The following is a 10,528-nucleotide window of genomic DNA, read 5'->3' on the forward strand; positions in this document are numbered from 1 at the left end:
TCATTCAGTGGATCAAAAACAAAGATTTTGTGGAGGTTATCAACAATTTGCAAAAAAAAAAACAACTTGTGATGAGTATCAGGTACCTGGAAAATATGGAAAGTTTCCGCTAAGATATATTTTTTTAAATTTTATTAAAGAAATTAGCAACCTAAGTATACAAAAAGTAACCCCTTTTTTGTATACTTCATCGTATTTATTACACATTTGTTGATCTGACATTTAGAGAAAGTATCATTATTTAATTACAATCATTTTTTCTTCTTAAATCTCAACAAAAAGACCCTTTTTTAAAAACGCCCCGTAAGTGGCACTTTCCACCTAATATGAGGCCAGACATGAAAATTACATCAGAGTCCGGTTAAATATATAGCTATCAGATAATATACTGAACCTATACCACGGTAAAAACTAATGCGCTGTAGTCAATATGAATCAATACTTGAAAAAAAAAAAAATATATATATATATATATATATATATATATATATATATATATATATATATATATATATATATATATATATATATATATATATATATATATATATATATATATATATATATATATATATGTATGTATATATATATATATATATATATATATATATATATATATATATATATATATATATATATATATATATATATATATATATATATATATATATATATATATATATATATATATATATATATATATATATATATATATATATATATATATATATATATATATATATATATATATATATATATATATATATATATATATATATATATATATATATATAAACAAAACAAAATTAATTATATTGTCATAAGCCCTCTCGACGACCAATGATGACTCTGTTTTGATTATCGTTCTCCACGTATTGGATAAATGCAGAGCGTCGTCTCTCGTATTGAGGTGTCCGGACTTTTCTATTTCGATGGCCTCTCGTATAATCCTAGTCCTAAAATCAGGAATATTAGCTATTTGTTTGCAAGTGCCGAAATCAATTTTATGGCCTGTCTGATGTTGGTGCTGAAACAAAGCAGATGTTGTTTGTTTGTTTCTTATGGCTAAACGATGTTCCTCGAGCCTGGCTGAAATCCTTCTGTTGGTCTGTCCCACATACGTCAGGCTGCACGATCCGCATGCTACACTGTATACTCCTTGGTTTTCCAGAGTAATTTTTTGTTTTGGGTTTCTTAGTATTGCTCCGATGGTATGGTCAGGTTTGTATGCCGTTGATATGTCGTGTTTCCGTAATATTTGGCCGATTTTGTCAGTAACCCCCTTGATGTATGGCAGGACAGCGATCGATCTTCGTTGGGTCTCGTCCTGCACTCTCTGCTGCGGCTGTTGTTGTTTACTGATTGCCTTGCTGATGTTGCGCCTTTGGTATCCGTTTTGTCGAAGACAGGTACTAATTTTCTTCAGTTCTTTATCTCTGTTCCTCTCGTTTGTGAGCCTGAAGGACCGAGCAATTAATGTATTTGCCTGTATCTGTGATGGGTGGTGATGAGATTTTGCGTTCAGATATCTATTAATGTAAGTAAGAGGTTGGCAATCACAGGTGAGAGAGATGATCCCATTGCTGCTCCATCTATTTGTCGGTAAATTTTCCCGTTGTACATAAAGTAAGCGTTTTTCAGGCAATGTCTTGACAGATCCATTATGTATGGCGGAAGATCTTCGTTTTCTTCTATAAGCAAGAGTGCCTCTTCTACTGGAATACTCGGGTAGAGGGATTGGACATCGAAACTTGCCATAATGTCGTCCTTGTCCATACCTTTAGGTTCTCTCAGGAGTGAACACGATACATTTTTTAATAAATTATTTTGTACTGAAGAATTATTATCAAATGAAGACGAATTAAAAAATTCTAACCCAGGATGTTTTCATGGCTGCAGAAACCGAAAACAACAAGAACAGCATCTAACCAAAACCAAACTGCTTAGAACTTCAGTGGACAGAACACGCGACTGGGACTTTTCTCTTAAAGCTGCTTATACAGAGTGCAATAAAAAATCGAAACTTAACATGTAAACAAACCGCAACGGGGAAGATTATCAAGCAACTACTGGACAAGAAAAATCGCAAACAACACCCTCTATCGTTCGAAATATCTGTCGGAAAAATAAAAAGCAACGACCTGTACATGATGTGTTCGCGAGTGATAATAGAATAAACTTCGCAGAAACACTTAGAAGAAGTCTGGGGGACAAAACCCGGATCCGGCGCCATCCACGTCATCTGTAACGACGGAGGAAACCACTGCCATGTTATCCACGACTGCAAATTCGGAGAAAATCGATGTAGATACCGAAAAGGGAGAAAATTTGCTAGGAGTGACGAGATCACTAACGAACACTGGCGAAATTTCGCAGAGTATTTCGAAAAGGTATTAAATTAATATAATATAATATATTTTCTTCTAGGTTCAAGAAAAATTGTATACTGTGACATCGTCGGGAGAATCTGGATTCAATATCGTGAGAGATCTTTCGCTTTTCGAAGGTAGCAGAGATGGACAAGTCCCAATCTTTGGACGAAGGCTCTATCCCGGAGTTTATTTCTGACTTCGTCGCCTGTGGATCCTCTTCAAATCCAACTCGAACAGTTACAAAGAGCGGCAAAGATTCTTCAAACGTTGAAGGTGAAAAAGGACGTCAAATGGATCGGATCATGGTCTGGCTTTTCGAACATGCAAAGTAAAAAAATTCCCAATACGCGATTATGCTTAAATTCAGAATTTAAAATAATAAATAATCAAATTTTGTTTTTAGAAAAGTAATTGAATAATAATACATTTTTTAGATAAGAGTACTGCAGGAATTAAAATATTATTAAAAGCTATAATGCCTTTATATAATGCATCAAATGTAATATAAATGATTATTATTATTATTCTTTAAATGAATCTATGTAAGTTTTAGAAGAATTATTACTTTTTCAATTTGATAATGATAAGGAACAAATAACACTATTTTTACGAGATTTATAAATATTCTTGATAGAAAATTAGCATAAACTAATACATTTATTATTATATATTTATTATTATTAGTGAACCTAATGCAGGTAATTTTTTTTATAGAAACTGTTTGTTCATATTATATCAGCGAAGGGATTATAGGCAATTTTAATAGTTGTAATAATTTTCCACTAATGGAATGTAGAAATTTATGTGTGCAGAAATAAAAGAGTGCCATTTTCTATCTAATCAACTATTTCCACACACTTAACTCGTTTTCACAGAACAATATTTTTTTTCATAGTTGCTTTATAAGTTCGTTTATTTTCGGCATAGGCATGTTTAAACATTTTGCTCTTTTTGTTACTTCCGGAACTCTTTCAGTTCATCGTAAGTCGCCTTTAAATTGGTTTCCATAGTAACGAAATAAATAGACACTGGTATTTTAATATATTATAGCTTAGGTTTGAACATTACAAATTAGTTTTCTAAAAATGGAGTTTGAAGAATACTAATTAGTGGAAAATGAAAGTTTCTCAATAAAGTTATTCAAGCAGTCACAGAAGCAATAATCTACTACCTACCATTATCATCTAAATCCCTGACACAATATACACATATTTTCAAAATTTTTTGAAAGTGGCACCTGGAACGTACTAAGCAACCAACGTTCTTCATCAACTTATTTTTATTCGGTAGAATAAAAGAAAATGTAATCAACATTCTATATGCATGCATACCGTAGGCGAAGCTTCTTTCGAAATAGTTATTTTCTTTTAATGTTTCGTCGCAGTTTAGCGACTTTTTTAGCTAATGTTAGAGTTAATTTCAAGTTGCTGAAGGCAACATTGACTATTCTGTTCAGAATCAGATTGATTCGGGTCCAGATGGCATTTCAACTATTGTTCTGAAAGTCTGCGCCCCTGCAGTCTTCTGTAAACTTTTTACGATATCATACAGACAGGGAATCTGTCCTACTATCTGGAAGACTGCAAGAGTGCAGCCCGTGCCCAAAAAGGGAAAGAAAACATCACCCAGCAACTATCGTCCCATCTCATTGACCTCGATCGTCTCAAAAGTTATGGAAATGACCATTATTGTTGAGATGCTAAAATATCTAGAGACCAATAAAATAATACCTGACAAACAATATGGCTTTCTCCGTAAGTGCTCTACTGGTGATCTACTGGCCTACGTCACTCATGTTTGGAATACGGCTATGGAGGGATTTGGAGAATCGAGGGTGGTTGCGCTAGATATCTCGAAAGCTTTTGACCGCGTATGGCATCGGTCGCTATTGAAAAAAGTTGCGGGCATACGGGCTACCACCGGCACTTTGCGGGTGGATATCTGATTTCTTGAATGGTAGATCTCTCTCCGTCGTGGTAGATGGAGTATCTTCTAATGCACACACCATTAGCGCTGGAGTGCCTGAGGGATCTGTTCTGTCACCTACATCTATAGCTATGCGGACGACAGCAGCCTTGTCTCTTCCTTTTCATCCTTAACATCTGCTTTCTTAATTGAAAGAAGACAACACCAAATTGGGTCAATAAATAACGATCTGAAGGAAATACTGATGTGGAGTCGAAGGAACCTGGTTGAATTTTCAACTTTCAACTTTCACTCGGAAAGTCATAAATGAGCAGGAATCCGGCATTGTTATGGATGGGAACAGTTTGCCTCTGTCGTCTTCCCTGTCTCTCTTGGGAGTTAATGCCGTGCTAAAAGATATTTCACGCCTGCACAGCTTCTTACTCTCTAAAAAGCACAGGTCAGACCAGTTATGGAGTATTGTTCGCATATTTGGAGCTCGGCCCCTAAGCATACTTTGGCAATTTTGCACCCACCCAGCTGTGCGTCTTGTCGAAGATCCGGCACTGTCCGGCTCCCTGCAATCACTCAGTCATAGAAGAAGGTTTGGCGATTTATCTTTTTTCTATAGATACTTTCATGGGCAATGTTTTGACCAGCTTGCTGAGCTCATTCCATCGAGAGCGAGGTTTGGTCGATCTACTCGCCAGGCAGCATCAGAACATCGTTATACAGTCCGCCTCGAAACTCCACGAACGTCAGTGTACCAAAACTCATACTTCTGGCGAGTATCCAGCCATTGCCGCCCAATATTCAAAAAATTGAAAATACTTACGTTACCGTGTATGTTTAGTCTCCAATCTTTAGTTAAAATCCACTCATGTTTGTCTGTCTTTCCTACTCATTCTGGCCATCACAGCTACATGACACGAACAGCTGACAATATCATAACATTAAGATCGAGGTTTTGTACTAGACAAAAAAATAATCTTTATCTAGATTTGTATAATCTTTTGCAAACACTCTTTTTCGTTGATGTTAAATGACTTTCCATTAAAAAATTTAAACAATTATCAAAAAAGTTTTTTGAAGAGCATTGTTTTTATCCAATAATCGTATTTGTTACATATCAGGCCCAGTAGATCTAGTTTACCTATATATACAAAGTTTTACTTTCTGGTTACATTGGTTTAACTGTTTTTATGTAATATATTTATCTTGTTTGTACTTTGTATTTCCTGACTTCAAAAATACGTTTTTGTATTTATTAGTGGTCAATAAACGATTATTATTATTATTATTCCAAATCCCTGTGGAAGCACTATATTCTGAACATTTATTTGGGCGCTCTGTAGACTAGGAAAGAATGACATTTGCCGTGAATAAATAAATTAATTAATAATTTTTTATATTTACTGCCCTAAATAAATAAAAAAAATCTTTTATGTGACCCCTCCGTCTCTCTCAGGAGGGGCCCGGGGGCGGGTTACTTTCACGCCGCCTTTACCGAGGTTAATCGCATATATCGCGTTCTAATCCTCAAACATCAATCACCGGGCCATGAAAATTAAAACAACGCGCATGTCGCAATTTGAATTTTAATTACGAGCTAATGCGCGTGGCAGCTACGATTTTTCTACGTCAGGTTCGTAGCGGGGGCCGATGATATTTATATCTCGTATTGACAACCGAGTACGTCGGCCATGTTAATTGTTTTTACGCGCGGATCCGGTGCTGCGCGGAGCGGACCCGGAGTATACCAATACAATAATGATGCCTTGCGCGTCTATGAATATTTATAAGTTGGAAATCGATCTAACGGTAGGGACCGAACATCGTCCTAACGGCACAAGCGATATTCGAATTTTTAAATGAAGCCGACGAAAAGTAAACGCCAAGATCGTTTTTTGATGGATGCGTTTGGTGTTGACGTGCGGACCGCTAGAATTTTTAACGCTATTCAAAACGGCACCCTATACGCCGGGTTTCATCAAGGGTGAATAACTCGATATCTACCGAACCTAGAACTTCGTTGAAAAATTTTTATGAAGAAAACTTTCTGGAAACTATTTTTCACTGCGAGCGTATGTAATTGATACCCTGATAAAAATAAGGTTAATATAACATTATTTTTTTCTAATAATTCAAATGAGGTGGCTTTTACTTGATGAAAATCAATTTAACAAAATAAATAGGAACTAAAAGTTCAGATTTTCACGAAATTATATATATTCACGTGACAATAGTTTCGAAAACACCGTGTCTCTATCAAATGTAATATTTATAAACTACCTTCTACTATATATACTGAAAAATGCCTATAAAACCTTAATTAATGTTGTTGTGAGAATTTAAGTTTATTAACGGAGAGGTATTCAAATCTAATTGATCGTTAAGCAATACATTCGAATGTCTCATTTTGTTAATCTCCATGGCTTCCAATAAATTTAATTTTCTACTTTTTGTGGCTGTATGTAAAATATCAAAATTTGTGTCAAAAATGTGTTGTATGTGTGTAGCATAATTGGAATCTAGACTATTGTTTTTAAACGCTCTTTTATGTTCGTTAATGCGTTTCTTGAAGGATCTACCTGTTTGTCCAATATAAATTTTAGGACATGATCCGCATTTCAACCTGTAAACACCTGATTTTTGAGATTTTCGACACTTCGTCTCATTGTTTTTTTAAAAATTTTCCTATTGTTAATTCTGAAAGCTATTTTTAAACCACATTTTCGCAAATGTTTTTCACTTTGTTCTCCTATGTATTTAATTGTATTGAATTGTTTGTGTTCTGTGTTAGATTTCGGATAAATAGAGTTTACTGTTGTCTGGATTTGTTTTTTATTTAGAATTTTATCGATAATGTAGCCGTTGTTCAGTGCAATTTGTTTAATGTAATGTAATTAAGTAAAATTTTCTATGGTGGTATAGATACGTGGATGATGTCTTTGCTTGCTTTGTTGGAACGGACAGACAATTGAATTCTTGTTTAAATTACAGTAACTCATTAGATAATAGTATAAAATTCACTATCGAGATTGAACAGGATAACTTCTATTAATTTTTAAGACTTAACTATTACGAAAACGCAGAACAAATTAGATTTTTCCATTTACCATAAACCTTCACACACAGACACAGTCATACATAATAGCTCAAATCAGCCTTATACACACAAAATGGCTGCATTTCACTATTTTATACACAGACTACTTAATACGGCACTCTCAACAGAAAATTACAAAAAAGAACTTAATATCATTAAACAAATTGCACTGAACAAAGGCTACAATGCGTCCATTATCGAAAAAATTATAAATAAAAAATAAATCCAGACAACATTTATTTAGTTTATTTAATTTAAAACAATTATATACATAGAGAACCCAGTGAAAAGGTTTCAAAACAGTTGTCAAAATGTGGTTTAAAAATAGCTTTCAGACTTAACAACACAATAGGAAAATTTTTAAAAAACAATAAAATGAAGTGTTTAAATGTCAAAAATCAGCTGTCTACAGGTGGAAATGCGGATGATGTTCTAAAATTTATATTGGACAACAGGTAGATTCTTCAAGAAACGGATTAACGAACATAAAAGAGCATTTAAAAACAATAGTCTAGATTCTAATTATGCTACACACTTAAACACAGAAAAACACATCTTTGACGACCATTTTGATATTTTACATACAGCCAAAAAAAAAGTAGAGAACTAAGACATGGAGATTAACAAAATGAGACACTCGAACAATTATACAAGTAAGTATATATCAGATTTTAAAAAATTATCTTTACGTTAGGTCAGGTGAAATCAGTGCATACCTATTTTACACTAAAATTACTAATTTATTTAATTATTTTTATTCGCGGTAATAACATTTCACAAAGGAAATCAATGAGAAAACAATGAATATAATACTTAAGGAACTAAACTAAATCGATCGAATACTTTAGGGTATTTTAAAAATTTCTTACACTATCAGAATCCTTAGTCCGTGTTCTATAACTAATACTAAGTTAATACAGCATAAAATCTCTGCGTTTCTATAGTGTTTTAATGCAGCAAATTAATAACATCATCGTAATCTGTGTGATTAGTAACCTTAAATACTTGCAGTTTGCATGCTGAAAATATTTTTTTTGAACATTTTCATGCTGGTCCTAGTCCTATTCCTGTTCTATTAGACCAAATTCATTATGAAGAGCCCTATATTTTCGAGGGAGTAATAGTGCGCAGCTAGTTAGGAGATAAATTGGAGTTCCCTCCTCTTCTGAACAGAACCTGTTGTCGCCCAAATCCATAATACGGAGGTGCCTTCTTAAATGACAGTGTCCTGTTAGGATTCCTAGCGGCGTTGGTAGTTGCGAACGACTGAGAGTAAGAGCCCACTTTCGATTCTGAGCATTTTCTAGCTTGCCAATATAAGCTTTAAAAATAGAAAACCAAACCTGGCTAGCAACAAACGAGCAATACAAATTTTTAGAGATTAAATCAACGCTAAATCTAAGTTAAATTTGAATTTCACTATTTTTAATTTAATTTTGTATTCGAGAAATAATCAAAATTGATTGTTGAATATTTCCTAAAGAAACTTACAATAATTATTAAAAATATAAAATTAAACTTTGCTTTAAATTCACATGCAATGTGGTGTTACAACGAAACTAGTAAATTTTGTCAGTGACATTGATGAATCTGGTTGCGCGCCTATTCTGCGTGCTGATTATTATCTAGTAAGGTAGGAAAGTAATATAAATATGTTTCTGTAAAGAGCAATAAAAAATAATCAAGCGGCAATTTATTGTTACATCAAACTTTCGCTAATGGATACAGTCTTCATCATAATATGGAGAAAAACATTCCACTAGAGTTACAAAATTGAAAAAAAAAACACAAAAACACTTACACGTGCCCCTTTTAAATTTCTGCAACCAGAGGGATGACAAAGTTTTTTGATATAAAACTGTTGGTTGATTTTAAATTCGAACATAACACAATGTATATTAATAAAACAGTTTTATATTAAAAAACGATGTCATCCCTCTGGTTTTGGAGGTTGGAAAAGATACATTGCGTAAGCGTTTTTGTTTTTTTTTTTGTAATTTGTTAACTCTATTGGAATATTTTTCTCAATATTATTTACTGTCCTGATGAAGCCTGCATCCATGGGCGAAAGCTTGATGTAACCATAAATTGATGCTTTGCTTTGAGCTTAGACATATTTAATTGTTTCCTTTGCTATAGCTCATCTAATTGGGGCAATCCCAGAGTAAAACAATTAGAAGCTCTGTTATTTTCCTTCACTTCTCCTCACAAAGGCAGTTATAATTTTCTCAATTGCGGCGGAGTTTGATGCTCATATATAAAAGTTAATACAAACACACATTTTTCTGTCCAGTAACAGCGGAAGTAAAAATTATCTCTTTTAATTGTTTTCTTCTCAGCACATAAAAAGGCAATAGCAATGTTAAATGAGGAATTCTAAAACCTGCCTAACTTAAGTTTAGCATAATGATGTAATTACATTACCATAAAAATGTATTTTTAAAAGGTAAAGAAACTCTTTCTACTCCCGTCTTTAAACTACCCAATTACACACTGATCTACCACGCCAGTTTCGTTTCCCTTGGTCCGAGCCATTTCGGACATTTCCGGAATTTTACCGCACGGATTTGGGAGCAATCGGATGTTTTCGGAGATTTTACCGCACTGTTTGAATTTTGAAGTTTGTCAATTCTGACGGTCATGCCAGTGAATGTATTCGTGTTGTTTTGCAAAAATGAACCCAAAATGTTATGCAATAAATCTAGTGGACTAATCGGTAAGTAAAGTGACATTTATAATTTAAGTTTCCCACAGAAATTTTACATACGCACGAACTTTAGTGTTTTTTTTACAGTTTTTATATTAATGTCTTGCCAAGATCAATTGTACCATTTTCAAATATCCACGTCTCGTCATTAGAAACAAAACAAAATTGACCTGCTTTTTCTTGCTGGTACGATCTTAAAAATTTAATCCTCTTAAAAGCTCTATCCTTGAACGATGTTTCTTCCAAATACAGTCTTTTTCTTTAAATAAACTACTTAAGGATCAATTGTAAAAGTTAAATTAACAACAACGTTTTAAAATTGTGTTTAATCGTTATTTATATGATATATAAAAAAATACATCTCTCTCTCTCCCCCTCTACCCCCCTCTCCCACTCTCTTTCTCTCTCTCTCTCTCTCTCTCTCTCTCTCTCTCT

This window comes from Cylas formicarius, unplaced genomic scaffold (assembly GCF_029955315.1).
Source record: "Cylas formicarius isolate icCylForm1 unplaced genomic scaffold, icCylForm1.1 PGA_scaffold_9__14_contigs__length_23061073, whole genome shotgun sequence".
Taxonomy (NCBI): Eukaryota; Metazoa; Arthropoda; class Insecta; order Coleoptera; family Brentidae; genus Cylas; species Cylas formicarius.